Genomic DNA, 27682 nt, shown 5'->3' on the forward strand with positions numbered 1-27682 from the left:
ACTTATTTTCTATCCTTCTCCAAACTAATTTAAGAGCTAGATGAGGAATGCATATTTACAATTGATAATTATAATATAAACCGTCCTTTTAAGACTGCATGTAGCCTCAGACATGCGATACCCATGTATGATATAACCTGAGTTATATATAATAATAGTCCTTTTTTAGCTCTATTAGATTGTCCATGTCAGTTTCTTTACTCACGACAATATAGGGAAAAAACACATAATTTTGACAAGCATTTGACGATAATTTAGAAATCTCCTTTACTTACTAAATAAAATCTTAGAGTCCATATAATTTAACTTACTAAATAAAAGTTCTTCTACGTTCAATCAATCTTCTTAGTGGCCGTTTGGCAACTATTATTGTAAGAACTAATTTTATTCTTAAAATCAATTTTCACATAAATGATTTTGACTTAAACCTTTACGGAAGAAATGATACCAAACAACCAAATACAAAACAATTTATGATTTAATGACTGGAACAAATATAGAAAGAGAAAATTACTAAAAAAGGAAAAAAAAATGAAAATAAGGTAACTCATTTGAAGAAGGAAGCTCCACAATTTATGTTTCTCATTCTTTAAGCTAGGTTTTTTTTTGCTTATGAATTAATTGATTATTTTAAAATTCTCTACCAAACACGTTTTTTTATACTAAAAAATAATTATGATAACTATAATAGATTATTTGTCATATAATCTATTATCATAATGATTTCCAAACGGCCCCTTAGTCAATCAATCAAGCTTGAAGAATAGGTATTTTTTCCCCCCAAATTTGCAACCTACTCATATACATATACTAAAAGTCTCTTTAAGTTCAATAATGTTTGGGTGTCGATCAATCTATTTGTACATCACTAAAGGAGATCGATCAGAACCCAATATCAATATGGATGATTAGTTTAGTAAAGGGTCGAACTTTCGATCGAGGTAGAGGTAACATATAGATGAAACAGTGAAACTGCTCCTGCCTGAGGACTGTTTCTTCACAGTTATGCAGCTTCATGTCAGTCATTTGTGTTTTATTACTTGGACAGTGTCATAAGCAAATTGGTAAATCAGGGGAGACAGAATCCCTAATTTTTTTAGTCCCATAACCTATTCAACTTTTCGATGAATGATCGCTAGTCCCTTGGACTCCGGGCCACCATCCAGTACAGGAAGCTAGCTAGCTTTAACCAAAGACGATGGGGAAGCTCAAAAAATGAGAAAGTGTAAAGCTTCTATTCCTTTTTTATTAGGCGATCTGATCATGTTATTCACATGTGCACTGATATATTCACTCCCAAGAAAATAAAACTATTAGATAACTCTAATGGTCAACTTAAGCAAACTTAACAGATGATGTTTATGATAAAATGGAAAAATAAAAAATTAGTTACATGAAGGAGGGAAGAAAGAAGTGTCCCCATTTACTTGTCTACCTTTGGTTGATATAGTAAGGCTTCAACTTCAAATGAGCTTGTGACTCATGTGATCTATGAAATGATATAATAGCTACCGTAAATTAGCCATTAATTAATGGAGCCATTCCATATATGCCATCTGTGACCAAGGAATTTATAAGCCTGGCCCTTAAGACGTTTGTAACGATGGGTTGTGATATCAATTGCTTTGTGGGTAAAATTTATCCTTCTGGTCGCATGCTCTGGACTTTTTAATTTAGAAGATAGCTTTGGTCCCAGTAGAAGTGAAGGAAGGTGAAGCTCACGCCTTGATTAAAGAACTAACCAAAGCATTCCATAGAAGGTTCAGAGCAATTAACTTCATTCTGACCAGCAACACTGCAATAAAGAGCAAGAAATAACAACCTCTCAGCTTGGTTATAGAATCAGTTAGAAATTCAAATTGCCCGGATACAGAGAGTGCAGAGGTAAGATAGTCCATGATTTCAGGATCCCAACATATTTCCTCAAATGTGATCTTCCTCATCAGTATAAATAACAATAAGATTGCTTCTTCCATGTTATTTGTAGTTACTGAGGTGGCAAACTTAACATGTTAAACTACATTAATCACATCACTTGTATAGGAAAAGGAAAAGAAAAATACTCACATCAGTTGGTGGTCTTTGACCAAAATGAAAAGGCACCTCCTGTCACTTGTAATGAGTTAGTATGTGATATAAATTCTAAATGTTATGAAGGCCAGGCATCCAAATATGCGAAGATTTTGGTATGGGTATGAAGTGTCTGTTTTATTAAAACATAACAACTATACTCATTTTGTAAAATGTCAAAAAAACTTTATCATCTATACTCAAGTGTTATACACAACTATACTCATTTCATAGAATGTCAAAAAAACTGACAATCAACTAAAATGCTAACAATCAACTAATATGCTCCACAACTAATAAGTACAAAATAACTAATAATCAACTAAGATGCTCCATAACTGTATATCAAAACAACTGTATATCAAACAACTAATAAGTGTTATTTTTAAGCCAATTGTCCACTTCCTTATTTTATCAACCACTATTCTGACTTCTGCATTCTTAATCTTGCCTTGAACAATGGGTACACCCAACTACCCAAGTCCCTTTCTAGAAAAGCACCAACTGTAATCCCCAGCTCATTTTGGAGTAGCTCCTTTCTCACTACTGTAACACAACCTGTAAATAACTTGCTCTTTGCTTTGCTAACACATTGACCTGAAGAGAGTTCACATCTATGAAGAAGTCCTGCTATATATCTTACTCCCCTTAAGTCTCCTTTAGCAAAAATAAAGATGTCATCGGCAAACAGTAAATGGCTTGGCCCCATCACTTTCTTGACTTTGACCATTGACTTAGTAGTTGGTAGTCCTTGTTCTCTGAGAAAATTCAACCCTCTACTAAGCACGTCTTCTGCCGGTGCAAATAGCAAGGACCGCATGGACCTTCATTCACCATGACTGATAGTTTAGTTGTGCTCCAAATTACCAGCTGAGTGTATCATATGCTTGTGAGATGTCAATTCTGAGACCAACATTACCAGCAAATATTTTCTTCTTCAGTTCATTGGCCATTCCAGAATGTAGGCCAATGTTTGCTTGGAATGCCTTGGATGCATCTCCCTTTGATGAAACCTGCCTATTTCTTTGACACTAACTTCTCAACAACATTGTTACGTCTCATTTGTAATTTTTTAAATTATCTTCAATTCATAATAAAATTACCCATACGGATGTGAGTAATAAAATGTGAGTCCATTCCAATCGGAATAACTACTATGAAAAAAGATTTAATAGCTTTGCGGACATCAGATTTGACAATATTCCAGTATGCTTGGTAAAACATACCTTGGAATCCATCGGGTCCAGAGTTTCCTTGATCCATTGCAAAAACCGTCGTTTCAATCTCTTTATAGGAGGGAATTGCAGCTATCATCTTCAGTGACCAGTTTAGGTATGTAGGTCTTAATTGCATTCTTCATCTACCTCCAAAGTCGAAAAGTTCCAAACCTGGGAAACAAAACGAAAAAGGAGAATAAAAAAGAAAATCACGGATCCATTGAGAATTCTTCATTTTCCTCTGGACAGAGGCTTTTTTGTAGTAGATGTATGTATGAGCTCATCGCCAAAATATATTGCAGTAAATATGGATTATGAAAATTAAAATTCATGTATTATTTGGATTAATCTGTTCTTCTATTATGGAAAAGACAACAGTGACCTAGAAGTACTAAAAGGAACAAATTTTAGGTCAAATACAAAGCACTGCCCACACTAAAACCTAAACATAATCTTTTATAAAAAATAGTGTCTGCTAAGAAAAAATGAATACGAAAGGGCAATGATACCAACTCTAAAACAAAAATATAAGGAACATGACTGTTGAAACACCCATTAGTATTACCAAATTAAATTCGAATTCAAGGTAGACCGTCCTTGACAGTAAGAGGAATGGTCGAAAGGAAAACCCAATCGTTGAATTGGTGTTTAGATTAAATTACATATTATATGCTATATATATATAGTTGAGATATTTGATGCCAGAAATATGACTGTACAGATTCCTTTATCACCTGTAGCTTAAGATAAAGAGAGAAAGAGAGAGAGAGAGTGGCACGACAATCTAATATATATATATATATATATATATATATATATATATATATATATATCTCGATACTCCACAAAAATTCAGTTCATTTGAAAATCTCTAATCTATTTTAAAATTGTTGACAACTTTGAATTTTTTTTAATGGCCTAGATTTTTCGATTTTGCAATCATCTTTTGACATTGTTAAACACCATCAAATAAGTTGAAATTTTGTGGAGGTGATCTTTCATAGTTTGTTGGATTTATCCACAAAAAATTAGGTTCTAGTTCATCTTGTGGGTGAAATTATGGGGACATGGTATAAACCATGGTATGAAAACCATGGTATATTGATCTCTCCTCCTCATCATCACCTTCCATTCTCCCCCACTAAAGATTTCAACTGTCAACCGATGACGAGAATGGAAGGTGATGATGAGGAGGAGGAGATTGGAAGAGCATATATAGCATAGCATCTTTAACCACAAAACATCATTTCAAAATAATGTTAGATCAAGCATCAATAAACAAATGTCTCGAGCATATTTTTTTTGGGAATACAGGGGATCTGAATTCGCTTTTCGGGGTTTCGTGTGGCCCCCAACTCCCGAAACTCTCGGTTCATCAAACCCGTTGAAAGGCAGATTCATTATTTATCAAAGAGGGGTAGGAATCTTTACTAAGTAGTGAGATAAGTGTCCTGCCCTAGCAATTAATCATTCTAACAATTCTATAACAACGCTCTGTGCACACACCGAAAGGAGAATAAAAAACTTACTTTCAATAGTGATTTCTGATTTCTCGTGCTCTAGTTTGACATAATCAGCAAGTTTGTTGATGAGAATTGAGGGGAAAAAAAGGTGATTCAACCATCCAAAATCAAGTCGAGTGCATAATCATAATAGGGGACTTGGCTGCTCAAGTCACAAAGGTTGAAATCATCTTGAATATAATCATCATCAACTTCACAGAAGAACTCATTCCCTCTCAGATTACAAAACCATGATATCCAAGAAGTATCCTCCCTATCAAAGCCACTAACATCCGACTCTTCAGTATCAGTTGCAAATCCTAAATTATCGCCAAAATAACGTTTTTTTTTCCTGATTATCAAGTTAAAGCAGAACAAAAATTCAGATGTGTTCTTAGAATACCAAATTGATACAGATACAATTTTTGAGTACAAAGCAATGGAAAATTAAAAGAAAAAAAAAATGTGTATACTGAATTTAGATGTGGTTTCAAATGAACTTGAAATACCTCGTCTCAGGATAATAGTTTTCCATTTGCAATGGGAAGTATAACAACGATTATGACTGTATAAATCTGATGATGATTTTCTAATAATTGTAAGCACGCGACATAGTATTGAGCGTAATAATTTGGCATATATATATCAACACTTGTATGCTTGGCATCCTTCAAAGGGCGTCTAATAAGTCATCCATATTGTAACGTTCTGATTTTTAGTTAATTATATCTGGCGTATAAGATACTTAAATGAGAAATACTATGCACTATTTAAATCTTCCAAGTAAGGTGTTATGCTTTAGAAGCAGGGTGGATGTGATGCATGTACTCATGTTGTTTAGAGGTTTTGCGGAGTTTGGTTAGATTTGCAAAACCATGATTGCTGTGATCTTGTACTGAATTTCATTGTTTTGAAGTTGCTGTTAATATTCTAGAATAAACTTGTATATCATAAACATCCATATTCCTCACTGAAACAAACTTAATGGAGTCTTCTTTATAATAATACGAAGTGCGAGAAAAGTCTCTCCAATTGTTAAACCAACTATCTTGTATAGATGTAGCTTCCAATTTTGCAGCTCATCGAGAGAAGCATGACCCAGAGGAAGAAGAAATAGAAGCCACTGTGAAATATCACCACTGTAGCCTTGCTCGACAATGTGTTGCCCATTGGTTCAAAGGAGCTGCTGATTAGATTCACATTACTCATTGTCATGCCATATGGAAGGTCTACATTTCCACTCTTTCCTAGTGACCAAATCTTATCGCTATCAATAAGTGTGTTGCCCATTGGTTCAAAGGAGCTGCTGATCAGATTCACATTACTCATTGTCATGCCATATGGAAGGAGAAGGTTTGCATTTCCACTCTTTCCCAATGACCAAAACTTATCGCTATCAATAAGTGTCATGCCACTTATGTGGATCATTCTTGCTGTAACATGAACTGAACTGGAAGAAGCGTGCTGCTGAATTCTGTCCGAAGGCAGCATCTTTCGTTGGAAGTTCAGCTATATATGCAGTAGGAGCAGAGATAGATCCCAACATGCGACTGACCTGTTTAGTGATATATGGAACCATCCCAACCTTTATCAAATTGGACATCCGCACCACAAAAAGATGAAGTGGCCCCGATGAGATAGAGAGGCAAGAGAAAGGAAAAAAAAAAAGTTCTGAAACTGAAACCTATATATTCAGTATTCACCCAGCAGAAATGTTTACTAAGATGGAAATCAAGCATGGAACACCAGATTTATCCTTTTATATCCCATTTGACCCAAATGCAAAATAGAAACGTACACAGTAAATTAGAAAAATCACAATCCAAATCAAAATCTCAACCTGCTGCAGTCTTTGCAATTGTTGGCTTTTGCTCAAAAGAGGAAGCACCTTCCACATTTGTTTCTGAAGGCTCCGGGAATGGCAAGAGAGCATGCTCGTTTCGAAGATACACCTGCCGTCACATCAGCGGGTTAAAATACGTACTTCGCACAAGTGGTTTCTGGTGTTGGAAAGATGTAATGGCATATCGTTACCTCCCCAATTAAGGCTGGTTGCACCATATTAGGAACCCCAACTTCGCCAAACTCAGAAGCATCGAAACTTAACAGTAAGTCATTGTCATAGGCATCAAAGTAGTTAATGTACTCATCAAGCATTTCAAAAGGTGATTGATCTGCATCAAAAGGTTTACGTTCATCGACTTCTACATATGATTCATTAGTAATTGGTGGATTCGGAGGTGCATTGAAGTATGTAATGTTAGAATAGTTGTATGAACACAGCAACTACAGTAGAACAGAAGGAACAGTAAACAAGGACAGCAGTAATAGTTAACAACCAAGGCGGATTAGGCTGTCCTTAAGGAAAGATTTCACCCCTTCCAATGGTGCAGAAAGACATCAGTGACGTTTTCCTCACAGGATTTAATGGTTAACAGCAGTCTGACTTTGCACTAGAACAGACTACCCTCTAGAACAGCAATATAACTCTCTCTGGTGGCTAAAGGAAGAAGAGAAGAAGAATAGGATTGGATCGAGTTTTGTTTCTCTGAGATGGGTTGAGATCAACTCTATCTTCTACGGACGCACAACCCCTATATTTATAGAGGTAGGTCAGTCACAGCTAGTGGTGGATAACCAATGTGGGACTATCTATAATGCACTAAAGTGGAGAGAACACACTTTGTTCATCTCCTCCACTTTGCACACACACACTAATATTTAGAAATACTTATAGAGATTCCAACAATCCCCCACTATTTCAAAATACTAATAGTTTCCCACTATTTTAGAATAGAATATTACAAAAGAAATGGGTTAACTAGATGCCAAAGAGAATCGAAAAAATAATGCATAAGATACTGATGTTTTACGGGTTTGAACCAGTCATAGGGTAACATGTCTTATAATACGTGAAAGTGGTGGATTAAAAAATCTTTGAACCAACATTCCCTTGTAGTAAAATAGATCACATGCACCCACACTGCTCTTTCATTATATGCCTGTTCTGCGGTGTTGCACTTTTTGGCCCTTGCGCTGCCTGTGTTCCATGAATGCTCTAAAGTATTTGCCCGTATACTCATAAGAACCAACCCAGTTCTACATTCACGTAGGTGGATATCCATCAAGTGTACATTGTAGTTAAAATACACTATCTCATTATAAAATGGACTATGGATTCCAATAAGAGTAAAATAACTCATCCTTACTCATTGCAATTCTAGTTATACAAAGTATACTATAGTACCATCCATCTCGCCATAAGGTGGGACATCTCATAAATAAATAAGACGATAGTACTGCAAGACGATGAAGTGACTTGTTTTTCTCTTTGAACCTACTTCATGGGATCTCCAATCACATAGGTAGGGTTGCCATCAGTGTCGCCCTATATATGGGCATAAGTCTCATCCCCCTCGACGTATAACCACTTGCCTCCAACTAAGTGGTACAGTCAAACATGTGGCCAAACTAAGTCCGACCTAACATAATCTCTAGCAGCTGCTTGATTAAGTTATATCTCAAACTTATATATATATACATTTCCCATTGCACATATTTCTTTATGTCTTAGCTATTGTAATGAGAAAGTTGCAAAGCATAGACACATCAGGAGGCTGTTTAGAGCCAATGGGAAGATTTGTCAAGAGGTTGCTAACCCACTCAACATCATCACATGCCTTTTATAAGGCGATTAGCTTGGATAATATCCAAGACACTTAATTTCCACCAAGGGTAAACACATAAACATTACTGGATCCAGTTTATAACACATTACCCTTCCAACAATGATGGAAATCTACTAAATATAAGTCCATAATCAATGGCTCCGCTATAGTACTTGGATAAACTGATAATATACATTCAATGTTTCTTATAAGAACAATGGCTTATCAACTCAGTATGCCATTAATGTAGGCAATGTCATGTCTCACATATATAATTCATCAAGTACAATATGCTACCAATGATATTGACATATTTAGTATGAGAAAACACAAGTAGATTATTTTTCATAAGATGGATATTTGTCACAAAAGGTGTTAACGCATGCTTACTATCAGAATACCCATACTTTTCAATGAAAAATATTTCTACTACGTGCTAAAACAATATAATAAAACCAATATGAGTTATAATTCATATATTCACCAGTCATTCAATTATGTAGTGCCAAAATTCCCCTAAACCATCCGGCCGGTCTGGTTTAAGGTACGTTGTGGGCTTCAACCATATTCAAACGTCAACATTTGAACAACTGAATATAGCAGTTACAGAAATGAGTTTAACAACATAATGAACTATCATTTTCAATGACGGTCTATTATGTGTTTCAAATAGGAATTTCTCTGTCTCATACACATTCTCAATGCTAGCACTCATGAAATTAAATCATCTAAACAAAGAGAGATTAACACATATGTCTTGCTTTACTCTAAAGAAAGGACACATCTTTATCAACAACGGTACTTTGACATCCATACGACACCAATATGTTGTTGAATTGCTCATGCCATTTATAGGCACTTGAATCAACTCATACAAAGATTTAACTAAATTGTATACCTTAAGCTCATCACCTGGTACTATTTGGTATTGTAGTTCCTCACAACTACTCAACTAGAGTCTTTAGAATTTTGAAGAAGAAATTCTAGTTACATGAGCAAGGTTCCAAAGTAGTATAAATCTTGTCTCTGAGTGAAACCCCTTGGCTATTATTATTAGCCTTGTATTTTGCAATACAACTATCACGTTTTAGTTTTCTCTTGAAGATCCAATTCAACCTATAGATCCCCCAATAAATCAAGAGTCCAGTTTATAGGAGTTGTATCCTTCAAAAAGGACACTTCTCATAGACAGACAACTTCCTTATAGGTTAATGAATCTTCCTCAAGAAACATATAAACATCATCATTGTGAATGGTGGATATACTCACTGATAGTCTTCTATATTTCTTATTCAAAAATTATGGGATCCTCTTATGTAGTTCATTATGAACATCCAACCACTCTATGCCAATTTCACAGAAAGCACATCCTCAAATAAAATTAGCATATAAGACATTTAATAATAGTGTGGTATCTACAAGATTGTTATTACGCATGACAACTAAAACAAACATTACTATTATGAGTTTCATCAATGAACATCTACTAGATAGTTCTAGGTCTCAAAAATATTTCTTTTAGATTCATTCACAATAGCTTTGGCAAGACACCCCCTACATTTTGAAATATTTTTGGATAGACCCAAGACTTTCCATACTTTGTAGTTCAGTGTCTTTCCAATTATCTTGTGAGAAGAACTATGGTAAAACAGTGTTATGCATATGGGTCACCACCTCCCACAGTTCAATGGTTACTCAACCTAATCAAACTTACATACAAAACACATTATACCGCTACAAACACTAAAAAAACACTAACAATAATATGCACTCTTATGATAAGAATATACTTTACTCAAGTCTATGATTATGGATCATATTAAACATAGTCATATTATGTTCATGCTATCTATATGAAAGGAAATCCACAAGTGATTCAAATGAATTTTAAAGAATAAAAGAATTAGATGAAAAAGGTTTTACCCAAGATAATATCATTATCATTCTTCTTTTCATCATTTAACATTCCAACTTACATAGAAAGATAATCCACGCACTTGTACATCACCTTGGATATTTATTCATAGTCATAGGAGGATAATGCCTAATAAGACAATCCACAAGCGTTACATCTCCTTGTCTAAAATAGTCACTGGAGGATATTGTCTAAGAAGACAATCCATAACCTTACATCTCCTTGACTAAATTAGGTTTAGGAGAATATTGATTGTTTCCCATATTGTTTCCTCTCGTAGACAACGATGTTCATTACTTAATAATATATGACATGGTTAAGCTTCATGCCAATTTTAAATAATACATTCATGCCAAACATGGTTAATATCATATCATAGGTTCAGGAAAAGTAAACTTTAATTGTACCCCTCACAACAAAAAGTATACGATATTTAAGCAAATCTAGCCATTAAATATGCAAAACAACTGAGGACTCCACCTCCTCTTTTTACATGAGCTCAAGTAAAATAGAATACTATATCAACAAGACCTCAAGTACTACCACAACATCTAATGGCTCAATCCTTTAATGTCTTCAACTAGAAAAAAATTACCAATAAACTATCATCAAGTTCAAAGTAAATTCCACGATGATTAATATCCAAAACTAGCATGCTACACAACTTTAACATATGTTATATTGGATATAAGTTACAAGTTACTTCATCTAACATGTATTTTCACAACAGTATAATTATAATCATCGTCTAACAACACGTACACTCAATAGAGGTAAGCAATTATGCATTGAATACATTATAATTACTATCCAAGATTTGAGTGTGGTGGATATTAAATATCTTAAGGTCTCTCTTAGACCATCTACATACATCTACATATGTCCAAAGAATATTAATATCAAACTAATTCTAGTCAAACCAATTAATATCTTAGTGATAAACACGTATAATTTGTTGACTCGGTTATTAAAGAAGTTTAAGCTTAGTGATTTCCCTCCTAAGAAAAACTAGCTTGCAACTCAAGACAAGAATATTACCATATAATCAAACCAAAATAATTGCAAAGAGTGAAAGAATACGATACCTAACCGATTGAAAAACCGGATTACCATATTTTTCTTTTTCTAGAAAAACAGTTCAAAAGAACTGTAATTCTAAATCAGCTCAGGACGAATTGGGTATCAAGCCTTATACCACTGGAAAGCTCTTTGAATCAGCTATCCAACACAAGAAGTGGATTTCAAAATCGATCTCTGAGCTAAAAGTTATAGCAGTTTTCGTAACAAGTGATGTAGCTGTCAAAAAGACGAACTTTGACGTTTTTCTTGATAGAAATCTTATTTTGACTCCCACAAACGTAGGAGAAAGGTCTACAACCATATAGGGTTTGATAAACCACAAAAAATCAATAAATATTCAATCTTTAATTGGTTTCCCTAACAAAAATGAACTTATCAGAAAATTTATAAAGTCATAACCCAATAACACAAACAATAACTCAAAGTAAAAGACTTATCTTTTGATTGTCGTATTAAAGCACTCTCTTTTGTTCTACTATGAAATTCTTTCCTTAAGATTGTTAGAATAGTTGTATGAACACAGCAACTAGAGTAGAATAGAAGGAACAGTAGACAAGGACATCAGTAACAGGTAACAACCAAGGCGCGGATTAGGCTGTCCTTAAGGAAAGATTTCGCCTCTTCCAATGGTACATAAAGGCAGCAGTGACGTCTTCCTCATAGGATTCAATGGTTAACAGCAGTCTGACTTTGCACTAGAATAGACTACCCTCTAGAACAGCAATATAACTCTCTCTGGCGGCTAAAGGAAGAAGAGAAGAAGAATATGATGGGATCGAGTTCTGTTTCTCTGAGATGGGTTGAGATCAACTTTATCTTCTATGGACGCACAACCCTTGTATTTATAGAGGTAGGTCGGTCACAGCTAGTGGTGGATAACCAATGTGGGACTATCTACAATGCACTAAAGTGGAGAGAACACACTTTGTTTATCTCCTCCACTTTGCACACACACACTAGTATTTAGAAATACTTATAGAGATTCCAACATGTAAGCTTCCCATCAACAGGGTCCTGAGCACTGTAATTGTCATCTGCAGGATTTAAGAAATCCTCTAATGCAAAATAATCATTTTCATTTGGTGTCTGATCCATTTGGAACTATTCAGGTAAATTGAACATTTTTTGGTCAGGCAAATCCAGTATGCCATCATTTTGACCTGTGCCAATCAAAGCCTTTTGATTATCTTCAGAGGAGCCCTCTGGGTTTTCCATGTAATTACAACCATCCTCACCATCATTGCCTATCAGAAGTTCATTAGGAGTTGTAATCGCCACAACAAGATCCTGACAACAGATTAAAAGATATTCAGATTACACTCAAGTCCTACATAACTAAGGCTGTCTTTGAAAAAATGGAAAGTTCAGTGGACAATTCTTATTTAACCATGAGACGTAGCCTTAAATAAATGAATCAAAGACAATGATCATTTCCATATTGGCGGAACATGAAAATTTCTCGTATTCCAATAGTTTTCTATGGAAATATTATTTCGTTCTTTTGTTTTTCTTTCTTTCTTTTATTTTTATTTTAAAATGTCAATGTCAAGTACTCTCATAAGCGGAGACCTTGAATATCATGAGCAGGGAGTCCCACATCAGAAATGTTGCACAGCCACATAGGTACGCTTATCAACTGTCGGGATGGGATGGGATGGGATGGGATGTTTGGGTTTTGGAAAGAGGTGTGGTGGGTTTTAGATAGTGTTTTATTTGCATGAATTCTCAAAAAAATAAAATTTGATTTCTCCTCAGTAAAGAGGGTACTTAAAATTTGCCGGCGTGGACACCTTTATAGAAGAGGAATCATGTAACGTCACCCTTATAGCAAATGCAAAAAAAAAAGGATAAAGAAATCACCTATCCTAAAAAAGTGAGCAAGCCATTCAGTCAAGAGCAATCATGCAATTTACTACGAAGATAAACTTAGTATCAACATACTGGCATACCGCATCAACATAAGCCTCTGCAGGACCTCTGATCGTACGTTCGTAACGGAAGAAGATTGAATGAGACAGAGATATACTTGTTCAGTAGCTATATTCATGGTTTAGGCCCCAGATCAACCTGGATGGATGTCTTATTGAAGTGACCCAAATCAGCAAACATAGCTTCAGCACCTGCCCACAATAAAAATTGTTGAAAGCAATTAAAGGCTTTTATAAATGCTTTGAGAAACTCCTAAACTTACTAATCGAATGTGAAAAACACCAAAATATTTACCTGTTATGCACAAAACAACTGCGCCAAGGAGTTCCCACCCTGTCGTGCCGTTATTCTTGAAAAAGATGTATATGAAGTGCGGCGATATGAACTTGAAGACGGTTGGATAGTATTTGATAGCATTATGTACACTAATTGACCCAGTTGATGTGAACCAAAGTAGCATGATGGGAGAGAATGAGAAGCTAACCTTGCTCGTTCCAAAACGTTGGAATAAGAATAGAACAATAAGAATTACAACTGCTATAATGACCAAGTGATATGTGTAGGAACTGTTATGGTCGCAGTTTACAAACCGTGAAAACCATGCGCAGCGGAATAAAGGTTCTCATAATTTTGGTTAGAAATTCATACCTTTTAGATCAGCTGTGATAACTCTGAGAATTCAAGCTCTACGAATCAGTAACCTCTTGATCTTCTGTTGTATTCTTATCCTTAGAATGGACGTTGTGTAGGAAAGGATCTTCCAGCCCTTTTCTTTCTCTCTTGGCCTCTCTCACTCACAAAGTTGGAACCGATTTGGATCTCACTTTTCTTGAGCAATCCTTGAGTATTTCATCCAGAGAAAGAGGGGTTTCTTTATATAGGCTACAACAGGGACCATGAGGAGAAATCAAGGTTAGGTCTCCTGACGGGCTTGGGCTTCCCATATTCGCCCAAAACACACGGCCCAAGTCCGTCAACAAATGACTTATTCCACTAAAGGTCATTGTTGCATTACCGCCCTAATCCCAAATTACGTGTTACGTTTATGGGCTCCATATTATATGATTGTTGATCTCCCCATGTTTAAGATATCGAATGCCCGTTGATTAAGTCAAGTTACTGACAACTACATTAATCAGCTTCTTATGTCCTTAAGTAGTACCACTCAACCTCATTGTCATGTCGGATTAAATCCACCTGCAGGGTTTATATGAAAATCCTTATGAGCTCCTCAAGGGGACATCATCAACCCGACTACTTGTGGGTCACGGATTCCTTCTATAATTAACAACACCCCTTACATACAATGTCATTACCCAATCCATCGAGTTTGTTGATTCATAAATGAATCTCACTCATTGATGATTTAAAGCAATATATAATGCACGTAAGTGCCCGTTATTATATCCAGATTAAGAGGACAAGTATCCATAATAACAGAGGTGTTTGTTCTCTTATATAGTTAGTATAAAGAGAAACAACCTCACTTGGTCCTGTTCAATACACACAAAGTGTACTAGTGTAATCCTGTAGTCAAGATAGACTAATACCAGATTATACTACAACCGTACTAATGGTTTGTCCAAATCCATTTAGGTTGTGAACGTTTACTTATACTTTATAAGATACTGATGATATGATCTTCTGTGTGTCACCACACATCATATCATCTACAACATAAAGTATTAGACACATGCATATAACTAATAACATATATAATATGCATAATATTTGCCTATATAATTCTCATTCAAAATATAAAGAATTAGAGTTATTACAAAAGTAATGCTTTTAGTATATAACCCTATCAATCTCCCACTTATACTCAAAGCATTGCTTTTTAGTATATTACTAACAATATGCACATCTAATTTTATTACATTATGTTAATTCCACAATTAACCACACAACAGTCATTACAGGAATAGTGACCAAAACAGATATAATCATGTCAAAAGCTTTACTTTGAGTAATCTTATCAGATCTTGATTGGATTCCTTGAACAGCAGAAATGACTACAATTGGTATGTAGTTAATCAAGTCAGTAAGTAATACTTACAAATATAACATATTCAAATAATGATCAATCAGTCCAAATGTAGGTATGTATTTATGCTTATATCACAAATCAAACACATTTATATTTATTTTCTTCCATTAAAGCTAAGACAGTTTAGATGCATTACAAAATAATTTACCTGAAATGGCAGGAGTTAGAGCACCGTCCCCAATGACCATAGAAGTTCCCACTAAAACAATAAAGATGAAAAATGATTGAATTATGGGACTCTTCTCAAAGAACTCTTTTGTCTTTGATTGCAAAGCCATTCTTCTGCGATAATATCAACGTTCTACTCCAGGATAGAATTCTTGCGCTTCCCCTTCCGGGATATTCCCATTCATTTGATGTGTACTACGTTCTAATCGAAGCTTGGTGCTTCCGGAGAACTTAAGATAATAGATGGATTACTGTTGCAAATGAAAGAAGAAAAAATCGTCTTTAAAGAAGACATATTTAGAAGAATGAGAGATGTGGAAAAAGAAGAGATGTGGATTTTGGAGAATTGGAGTTGTGGATTTTGGATGACCGTGTCTATTGTATGAAAGTTTTATTTTTATTTATTTATTTATTTATTTATTTTTGGTTTAAATCGCGAGGTTTTTTAGGTTTAGCTTTGATCACTTTTCGCAGTTTTTTTCTCCACGTTTCTCGTAATCCCCCTGTATACGTGGACACCTTTAGGACATCACCAATGCAAGCCCTCAAAATAGAGGGCCACGTCAGCTTTTTAAAGGTTTGATTAGAGGAGAGAAATGATTTGAAGGGCGTATGTTGGAGGGGTTCTACAGTACCGAACTTCATAAATGAAGAATAGTTCCTGGAAATATTTGATTTGATGTTGAGCTTGATTATGTGAATCACAGGTCCGTGTTCGGACCTCACTGAGAACACATTTTATTTTTATTTTGTCCTTGGAAATTGAAAAAGTTAAAAACAATAAATTAGAAACTGTAGGTGATGGGATTGGAACCCGGGTTGGGCTATGTGAAAACACGTTGGTGACGGGCCGGGCTTGGACAATAGAGTAAAACATGTAAGTAAAAACTCTAAAATTGTCTTCAAATATAAAGATACTTTTCAAGGATGGTATTTATGGAGGCCCTTACAGGGGCTGCATTGGAAGGGTGCTTTTTCAATTGCTCCCTCAAATTTGAAGATAGAGGCCCATATAAAGGCTCCATTGGTGATTGGTGAAAAGGCTGCTATTATATATATATAATACTTGGTCCCTCCTATATATATATAATATATATATATATATATATATATATATATATATATATATATATATATATATATATATATATATATATATATAAAGATTATTGAATATTTATTCTAAGAAAATTGTTATTTTTGTTGAATGTTTAAACCCTAGTTATAGGTGTTTATTTTATTGATATTTATCAATTGTTGAAGCTTACGCCAACAAGATACATTAAAATGTGAATCCAGCGGAGAGAGGATTGATTACCAGTAGGTCTATAATAATTTTTTTAAGTGGTACAAATTTTTTGGTATCCACTAATTAGAAACACTAAAAAATTACCATATCACTTTGTTTCTACATAATAAACTGGTATAAAGGTTTGTATTAAGTGATGCAGTAGGTTTGTCACATTTTTAGGACAATATTGAGAAATGTAAAGCATTAGGTTTGTCACATTTTAGGACTACATTGAGAGAAAGCACACTAAGACTCCTATTAGAGCATTCCCAATGCAAGTCACTATGAGGGGAAATAGGGACTTGTCACTCTTATGAAGCCAAAAACCCTTGTCCAATGCAAGGGTGACAATGAGGGTAGCTTGTAACTCAATGACAATGAGAGTAGCACTTCCTATTGAGATTGTTACTGAGTTGTGAGCTTCGGATGGAACCTTTTATTCTATCTCTTTTTTTTTTATCAAGTGGAAATTTTATTGATGAAGATAACGAGTTTTACAAATAATTAGGACAAGCGTGCAACAAGCTGCGCCGCCGTCCTTTCTAAATGACAAATCATATCATTCTAAATACAAACTCGTTAGAACCAGCTGTCATTACGTTGTAGTCCATAACTTTCTGTAATCTCTTAAGGAGCTCAACAGACTGTTGTGCCAAGAAACCAAAAGTGTCAAAACTGAACGGAATGAAACAATGCTGGTTAGCTCTACAAGCTTCCTCATATTTCTCAATTTTTTTTGCCGCTGCTCTATTAGCCGCTTCTCCCACCTCAAAGACTCTATTCTCAAGCCCTACCAACGGAGAGGCTTCAATTAGATCAACATATGCATGCCTCCTCTCATACCAACTGTAGATCAATACATCCGCAGGCCGAAGTGTTAATTTTTTTTTCTCATGACCGCTGTGTTTTTTTCTACTTTTTTTTTTCATTTTTTTTAAACTTCAGATGGAATGTTCTATTCCGTCCGGCGCGTTTTTTCAAATTTTACATTCAGACGGAATAAAATATTTTGTCTGAAGTTTATAGTCACCTTTGCATTAGGCAAGCATTGGCAGCTTTTCACTAGAAATGTAGCAAATAAGGAAAATAGTCTTACATGGAGGTGAAAAATTGTTGCTTGCGCGCATTGGGAATGCTCTTTCTTGAGGTCAATAGCAGTCTACCCACCATTTCCACTTCATAGTAGCAAACACCCAACACAAATAATCTAATTGGATCTTCGTGTTACGGCGAAGTGAAACAATAACAAAAGTAAGCCTTGCTTTTGATACATTGTTGGGTACATTAAATTAACAGTCAGCAAGCACATCAACATTTGCCAAATTTAGTTATTTGACAAGAAAAGGCTTTGAATTGTTTGGTTACTTAAGTCTCCAAGGGGCACATTTTTCTTTATAGCAAGAATGGAAATAGGATATGTGCAACAAAAGCAAATTGTTGACTATTGAGAGTCAATTAATAATGGGGAGGGATAGAGCCACTCTCGTTATAGCCACTCGCTGAGCCCTTCCATCGATTTAGAAATTGAATTAAGACCTAATTTTTTGTGGATATGATGTTCTCATAATAGATAGCATGCCTACAAAATTTCATCCTATTTGGGTATGTCTAACCTTGTGAAAACTAGTGTTCAATTTTGAATATTTATCAAACAGTCCATAATTTTCCGATTTCATAGTAATATTTGATTAGGTTAGACATATTTGAATGAGACGAAATTTAGTGGACATTTTATTCATGGTAGGGAGATCATATCTACAAAATATCAGCCCTTAATTCAATTGATAGGATGAGATATGGCTTAGTACGTTTTGGGAGTGGCTATAACGAGAGTGCCTCTATCCCTCCCCATTAATAACATCAACCAAAGCCATCTACCAATTTGCATGTGTGAGTTTTTAACTTGATAGCATTGTGATCTTTTCGAATCTTATGAAAGTGTAAAATTGTGAATTTTTGAAGCACTAAGGTTCAAGATATGGCAAGGATGATCATCGACTTATTTAGCGGTCTTTGACTGGAGTAGATTTGGGACGGTAATGGAAATGGGCCGAACTGAAATGATAGATGCTGGTGGCCCATGTATTAGATTGGTGTAGTACTCTAGTATTGTTTCCTTATGAGTGGAAATCAAAGTCCACAGTAGTCTCAAGTTGTTCCTTTCCTTATCTCTTCTCAAAGCTTAACATGCTTCGATCTAAACTAGAGAAGAATCCATTGATGGCGGATGGCCTAGAATGCTAGGGTTAAGAATTTTCATACGAATTATGCATGGTTAACCTACAAAATTGAGGTACTTACATGTTTGAACCTATAGCCTATGGGTAACTTCTTCAGTGGACACCACGAGGGCAATCAAAGAAGGAAGGGTTCTAGGGATATATGTTATAAAAACACGTAAACAAACTCAAAATCGTTAGGGCATTTATAAATTTTAGATTACTCTAATTTTTTTGTATGGTAGATATGATCTCCTAACTATTCTAAACATTGTCACAAAAAATCAAAAATTTCTAAACTTGCCAAATATATATTATCAAAAATCATGAAAATGAACGGTCCACAATTCTTAATTTGTTGACTACATTTGATGAAGTTACAAGTTCCGGATTTTAATAATTTTTTGTGGCAATGTTTAAAGTAGTTGGAAGATCATATGTACAAAAAATTAGCTAAATCTAAAATTTAAAAGTGCTCTAACAGTCATGAGTTTGTTTACGTGTTTTTGAAATATATGTCTCTAGAACCTTTCCCATCAAAGAAAATGCAAGTTTGTCAATCATAATATCTTTTTTCCGACATTAGGAAAGTGACCAACTTTAGTGGCAAGACTTTTAAAATATATTGGGCCTAATATCGGGCGCCGGGCCTAGTGAATTAAGGGCTACATTTGGCATGTAAACTCAAGCTCTTAAATAATTTCAGCTATAGTCGGGCTAGCCAGCCCAAACATTTGTATTGGGTCAGGCTTTGATTGCAAAAAAGGGCACTTGAGCAAAAGGAAATCAAAGGACTACCAGAGCTAGGCTGAAGAAAATTTCGTATTCATTGTAGCTCACTAGCAAGTAGCAATTATGCACGTGCTTTGCACGTGAATTACATTAGGCTTTATTATTTTTTTTAATTTTGCTTGACTTTGTATGGTAGGGCCCAACAAAAAGCAAAATGTGAGACGTCAAAACTAGGATATTAAAAAAATCGGGAAACTGAAATCAAACCGGGTGAAATTAACGATTTTTAACTTTTTCGATTCTCAAAAAGTAGAACCAACTGGTTAGGTCTGGTTTTCAGTTTGGGTGTTTGGTTAATTGATATAAACCGAACCTAATTGGGTGCTAGATATATATTGAAATTTTAGAGTTTTTTTATTACTATTTTTTTTTTTGGCTAAATAGTTCATGTTATTGAGCGCTTGAATACTTGCTTATTGTGATTGTCGTTATAACTTGTCAACATGCCTAAATTGGCATCAATACTATTTAATATATTTATTAAATTCATTTGGCTGGTGATCAGTAGGCCCATATAGATTTCGATTTGAAGCTTAATAGAAGCCCAAATGGCAAGGCCCAAATCGACAATCGAACCGAATGTTCTTCTCGGTTTTTGTTCAAGTTCGGTTCAATTTCGGTTTAAACTTTTAGAAAACCAAGTATATTGGTTTGGTATACAATTTCTATAGGAATCGATAAAAACCAGACCGGATCGAGAACAACCCTAGTCAGAACTGAAAAACAGTAAAAATCAACTTTTTGTAAAAAACATAGTTTTAGAACTGATTTCCTTGCTTAACCGGCTCAGATAGCTACATGATACACGTGTCAATAAATAAACACTTGTTAGAACCAATGGATCTCCATCGGCTCACCGCTCACTCGCCCGCACTGTTTATAAGTAGTAGAGATGGTGTAGCTGTAAAACGTATTCTTTTCGTTTTCGAGACATTTCAGTCATACTGAAACAAAGTCAGACATTTAGGGTCGCTTTGTTTTTCCCGAGCCTATGAATCTTTGAATCTTGAATCTTGAATGGCTCATCCTCACGAATGCTAAATCTTCGATTCTTTGAATTCTAAAAACATGTTTGTTTTCTTGTTAGAATAACCCGCTCTGAAGAATGAATATAAATCATTAGGACAATTTTACTCATGCTATCTATTTTAAACACTAACTTGATTTCTTGTTAAACAAAATATATATTATATTTGAGGAGAAGAGATGGATTATCAAAAAAAAAAAAAATGATAAATAAATTTATTTAAAATATGCTTTCAGAAAATATATTTTAACGGTTTATTTTCATATTTTGTTTATTTTCATAATATATATATATGTAATTCTATTTTTAACAAAGTGGATATCATTCAAAAAAAAAAAAATGAAAAACCCATTGATGCCAACATCAAATTTTGAAGAACCTATTTTGAAACCATAAAAGTTAAGGTAGGAAAGTAGATGGGTTCTTAAGATTGGGTTCTTAAGAAAAGACAAGAAGAGACTTTTTTGTTTCAAGTATTAGAATTCAGTATTCAGAAGAAATTTTGGTGCTGAATGCTGAATGCTAAAAGTACCACTTAATGCTTAAACTACTTAAAAAAAACAAACAAGTTTTGAGCCTCTGAATGCTTCAACTTAAGTTTAAGAGGCTCTGAATGCTGAATTCAAAAAAAACAAACAACCCCTTAGCTTCCATAACCCAATTAGGAGGTGGTCCTTGAACAAAGAGAGAAATCTTTATTACAATGACTTAATGATTCTCATTAAATCATAGTATTTATACTCATCATTACACGTGATCTGTTAGTTACAAGTTTGTTAGGGTAGAAGCTTCTATTGTAACTTATTTTGCTAAGCTGGCATTGAATGAAGTCAATAACTAATTCTAGTTTATCTTCATTGTAGTATTTACTCTAATACACCCCCTCAAACTATTGTGATTGAGCAATGAGCTTGATTAAGAAGCACCCCCTGAATCTGAAAGTTTCTTGACTGAGAGTTGCTTCTGAAGCATTTCAAATCTTGTAGAACTTAAACCTTAATTTAGTAAATATGTCAGCAATTTGATCTTGAGTACAAATATATTGAAGCTTGAGAACTCTGTTAGTGACTTGATCTCTGATGAAGTGAAAATCGACTTCGATATGTTTAGATCTACCATGAAATACTGGATTCATAGAAAGTGTAATGGCACTTAAGTTATCACGCCATAGTATTGGTGGTTGATGTAAAAAAATTTGCAGATCCTTTAGAAGAGTGCACAACCAAGCAATTTCAGTAGCTGTATATGCTAAAGATCTGTATTCTGCTTCAGTGGAACTTTTTGAAACTGTATTATGTTTCCTTGAACTCCAAGCAATAGGACTAGAGCCAAAAAACAGACATAATCCACTTGTTGATCTCCTGCTGAATGGGCAACCAGCCCAGTCAGCATCAGAATATCCAGTAATAGTTTGTGTTCCTTTTTGTAAATGAATCCCATGAGTAAGTGTACCTTTAAGGTACCTGGGTATCCTTTTAACTGCAACTAAATGACTTGTGCTGGGTTGATGCATAAACTGACATACCTGATTCACTGCAAAACTCAAATCTGGTCTTGTCTAGGACAAATACTGAAGACCTCCCACTAAAGACCTATACTCTGTTGGATCAGATAGTAAGTCTCTTGAGTGTAAATCAAGTTTTTGAGATGTTGGGCAAGGTGTGAGACATGGCTTTGAATCCTCCATATGAGCTCGTTTCAACAAATCCAAAGCATACTTAGTTTGAGTGAGCATCATTCCTTGACTGTCCCTTTTAGCTTCAATGCCCAGAAAATAGTGGAGATCGCCTAGATCTTTCATAGGGAATATGGCACTAAGATGCTTGATAAGAGTATTGCAGTAAGCCATTGAATTTCCTGCTAGAATTATGTCATCCATATAAACTAAAAGATAAGTAATATCAATTGAAGTTTTTCTGGTGAATAATGATGTATCAGCTTTGGAAGCAATAAAACCAAGACCAATGAGAGTAAGCATAAGCTTTTCATACTAGGCACGAGGTGCCTGCTTAAGACCATAAAGAGATTTATGCAATCTGCAAACAAAGTTTGGTCTGAGAGGATCTACAAACCCTGAAGGTTGAGTCATATACACAGCTTCTTTGAGATTACCGGGGGACCCCAATTTAGTTGAACAGCCAAAGAAAGAATCAGTCCGATAGTAGTGGATTTTGCAACTGGACTGAAAGTCTCATTATAATCAACTCCTGCTTTCTGGTGATAGCTTTAGCTACTAGCCTGGCTTTATGCTTGTCAATAGAGCCATCTGGCTTCTGCTTGAGTCTAGAAACCCATTTGTGTTCAACAATATGTTGTGATGGATGATAAGGAACTAAAGTCCATGTTTGTGTCTGAAGAAGTGCATTGTATTCCGATTGCATTGCTTCCCTCCATTCCTTGGTTTTAATAGCTTGAGAGTAACAAGTGGGAACTTGAATGCTTGATTCAAGCTTGGAAGCTAATGCAGTAGGTAATTTGTGCTTTGAAGTTGAGTATGTGAAAACTTTGTTGAATGGCAGTTTTGATATTAGTTTATGAATGCCAACTTTGGCTCTAGTTTGCATAGTATGCAAAGGAGGCTGATTAATAACATATGGGATGATAAGTGGTGATGGAGGTTGATTTTGTATCTGTGGAGGTGTATTTTGGACTGGTGGAGTACCTGAAGCTAGAATCATGACTTGTATGTGAATCAGAAGAAGTTGAAGATTGAGATGAGAAATGATGGTTTGAATTTGAAGTTTCTAACAAAGGTGGAATTTCTGAAGCAGTGTGTGGAAATAATGGAGGAACAAGAGTATAAGATTTTGATGGGAAAGATGGAATAGATGTATTTGTGTGAGACTTGAATGGAAAATGATTTTCATTAAAAATGACACTCCTTGATGTGTAAACTCTGCCAGTGGAAATGTCAAGGCACTTGTAACCTTTATGGTCAGCACTATATCCAATGAACACACACTCTTTACTTATAGGTTCAAGTTTGGTTTTGGTGTATGGTTTTAACCAAGGGAAACATGTTGATCCATATACTTTCAATAGTGAATAATTAGGAGAGACATTAAAGAGTTTTTTATCAGCTGAAATAGAGGAAACTGAAGGTGGTAATCTATTTATCAGAAAATTTGCCGTCATGAAGATTTCCACCCAGTATTTAGGAGGTACATTGCTATGAGCAATCATAGTTCTTGCTAGTTCTAGTAAATGCCTGTGTTTCCTCTCAGCAATGCCGTTTTGTTAAGGAGTGTGAGGGCATGAATATTGAAGTGAAATGCCATTTTCTTGAAGAAATGATTTGAAAACAACACTTTTGTATTCTCCTCCTTCATCACATCTAAACACTTTAATCTTTGTGTTCAACTGATTTTCTATATTTGACTTGAAAGTTTTAAAAATTGAAAAGACTTCAGATTTCTTATGTAATGGAAAAATCCATGTGAACTTAGACCAATCATCAATAAAGGAAACATAGTAAAGAAGGCCATATAAAGATGGAATAGAAGAAGAGCCCCAAACATCACTATGTATTAACTGTAAAGGTCTTGTAGTACAAGTACTTGATGATGTAAAAGGTAACATAGTACTTTTTCCTTGCTTACAAGCATTACAGAAAGACACATAACCACAATGACCACTTAACAACATTTTATTTGCAGACATGATTTTATACAATGTGGAAAGAGAAGGGTGTCCAAGCCTTTGATGCCATATGTTGGCATTTGTCTTTATTCCAGAGAAAGCAAGAGAAGGAAATGAAACTTGACCAGAAGAAACATTGAAGCAAGTAGAAGCTTTTGGAACAGATGAAATGGTTGAAGAGTTGAACTTTATTGGATATAGTCCATTCTTAGTTCTCCCTTGTAAAAGAGTCTTGCCCATGACATTGTCCTTTACCACAAAATGATTTGGATAGAAAATCATAGAACAATTATTATCTTTAATAAACTTTTGAACATATAGCAAATTTTGAGAGATTTCTGGAACATGAAGTATATCATTCAAATGAAATTTAGATGTAGGAGTATGTAAAGTAGTGGAACCTGTATTTGCAATGTGAAGTCCTTGGCCATCACCAACTAGAACTTTATCATTTCCAGAGTAAGGATGATGAAGAGTGAGATTGTTTAAGTCTGCAGTAATGTGATTTGTGGCTCCAGTATCAGCAATCCACTGAGATTCAGATGAAGGAGCATAATCTGATGTGTAGTAGGAAGCAAGTGAGTTATACTGTGTGTTAGGAAAGTAGTCTTGTGTATTTGAGTTTCCAGTTGAACTTGAAGCTTTCTGTGCTGCCATTGCTTGATGTTTTGCTGGTGGTTGACGTCTAATATAGGAATGATTCATACGATTATAGCAGTCGATTGCTGAGTGGCCAAGCTTGCCACAGATTTGACATTCAGTTTTGCCATTTGGATTAACAGCAGTGTTACAAGTCTTTTGTGTGTTCTGATTACTTTGAAAATTTCCTACTCTTCTGTTAAAACCACCACGGCCTCTGAATTTTCCTCTTCCTCTATAATTACTTGAGCCACATGTTTCGACCAAATATAATCAAAACACTAAGTAGTGACAAAAGAGATGAAGAACGTAGAAAAGTAGTTAGAAAAGTGATGGTGATCGAGAGAATGACGAGAATGTACCTTTCGGTTGCCTACATACCCAAATTATTGATGTGATCAAGTCTCAAGAACCTAGTTTTGTATAAAAAATAGTTTGGTATTTATATAGGTAGAGTAGAGACTCCTTGTAGCTCAAGTATTCTTGTAGCTTAAGTAATTGTAATTGAATGTAACTCTTAACTGATAATTATCTCTTTGATAAGAAACGAATCTGGTCATAAATTAATGTACATTAGTGGCAAGCCATGTGGTTAAGGTTTATCCTTAGACACATGAGTTAATGGGCCTATATATTGATCCATGGTATTGCAAAATGGGTTTTAGCCCTGTCGATTAAACCAATAAAATAGAGACCCCTACTAATGGACGTTTGCCACGTAGGTGGGGGTCAAAACACCACCTCGATGAAAGTTTGAAGAGGATTCAAAACTGTCAGCATTCCATGTAGTAGCAAAGGCTTGAGTAGAAACTTCATGAGCAATTTTCTGTCTTTCCAAAATGTTAATTTCTTCGCTTAAGAGTAAACCATACAACTCATCAAAGCTTGCTTCTTCAGTTCTAACTCGAAGAGATGTTGCAACTGGATCATATTCACTTGGAAGACCTCTTAGAACATGCTGAACCATATCACCATCAGTTACTATGATATTTGCAGCAGTTAAACCATCACTTATTGATTTGATCTTCTGTAAATAGTCATGCATAGAACTATTTCCCTTTTTGATCCCTTGTAGTTTATCTTTAAGTTAATGAGCATGAGCACGACTTGCTAAAGCAAAACGCTTTTCAAGTACACTCCATAACTCAGCATCAGAATCAATACCTATCACATAAGGGAGAATAGATTCCGAGATAGTAGCATTCATCCATATCAGCAAGGTTTGATCTTGTTTAACCCATTGTAAATACTCTGGATTTTCTGTTTGTTGACCTTGATCATTGATGAGAAATTGGGGTGGACATTTACATGAACCATTAACAAAGCCAACCAGATTGTTACTTTTGAGGATTGGTTTGAACAATTGTTTCCAAAGTAGAAAGTTATCATTAGAAAGTTTAACATGAATGAATTGAGAGATGTTGATTGAGTTCATGTTAGTTGATGATGAAGTCATTGTAACAAGTATGTAATGAGATAATCAATTTTGAGTAATAAGATCGAACTTGATATAAAAGAACAAGAATCAATAACAAGATCACTGAACTGTTGTAAAAAAGAAAACTGGATTTAACCTAATTCAATTTAAAAGAACTGAGAAGAAGATGATAACTAACTCAATTGATTGTGGTGATGATAACATTGATGATCTTTAAGAACTTGAAGCTTCTTTAATGGCAGAAGAATTGAAATTTGAGATTGGATCTCAAAATCGCCTTTCGGCTTCCTTGCTTTGATACCATGAACAAATAAAGAAATCTTTATTACAATGACTTAATGATTCTCATTACAATCATAGTATTTATACTCATCATTACATGTGATCTGTTATTTACAAGTTTGTTAGAGTAAAAGCTTCTATTGTAACTGCTTTTGCTAAGCTGGCATTGACTGAAATCAATAACTAATTCTAGTTTATCTTCATTGTAGTATTTACTCTAATAGTCCTAACTCTGTAAGTTGTGTACTTTTCAATGTTATCAGACCCAGCCCGGAGGTTAACCCGGTGAAGGGATTGGGACATTGGGTTAGTGGTTCAACCAGTGGGTCACTGGTTAGACTAGTGGGTCATTGCTTGGTCTGCCATAAATATATATACAAAATATACTTGTTTAATTTTTATAGCAAAAGTTGATATTGTAGCCTAGTGGAATGTTGTCTATTAGTGACACGTTGGCAAGCCTGTATATTGATGACTTATTGACCCATGGTTCGAGCCCTCCCTCCTACCGAATTTATTTTTCAAAGTTAAAAATTTCTCATGAACCGGTTCGGTTAAAACCACCCCGGTTTAACCGGTTTAATAGAAAACCGGTTGGTTTTACTGGGTTAGGACTGGGTTAATTGCTAAAACGATCCACTTAATGACCCAACCCGATTTGGAGATCGGGATGCCGGTTCACCAGGTCAACCCACCGGGCCAGGCCGGGTCTGATAACACTGGTACTTTTTAAGGCCCTATTTGGTAGCATGAATT

The 27682-nt window shown here is 35.0% G+C and overlaps 1 long non-coding RNA gene across 2 annotated transcripts; it reads right to left on the reverse strand.

The window, feature by feature from the left end:
* Window positions 1–1299: 1299 nt before the first annotated feature.
* On the reverse strand, window positions 1300–4068 carry LOC147512359 (uncharacterized). Of its 2 annotated transcripts, XR_015214899.1 has the most exons (3): window positions 3853–4068; window positions 2068–3458; window positions 1300–1795 (listed from the first exon to the last, which is right to left on the reverse strand). It is a non-coding gene; the product is annotated as an uncharacterized LOC147512359 (long non-coding RNA). The 2 variants fall into 2 exon arrangements; XR_015214898.1 differs by having other exon boundaries at window positions 1300–3458.
* Window positions 4069–27682: the final 23614 nt, after the last annotated feature.

Source organism: Coptis chinensis, chromosome 3 (genome assembly GCF_015680905.1).
Source record: "Coptis chinensis isolate HL-2020 chromosome 3, ASM1568090v1, whole genome shotgun sequence".
NCBI lineage: Eukaryota > Viridiplantae > Streptophyta > Magnoliopsida > Ranunculales > Ranunculaceae > Coptis > Coptis chinensis.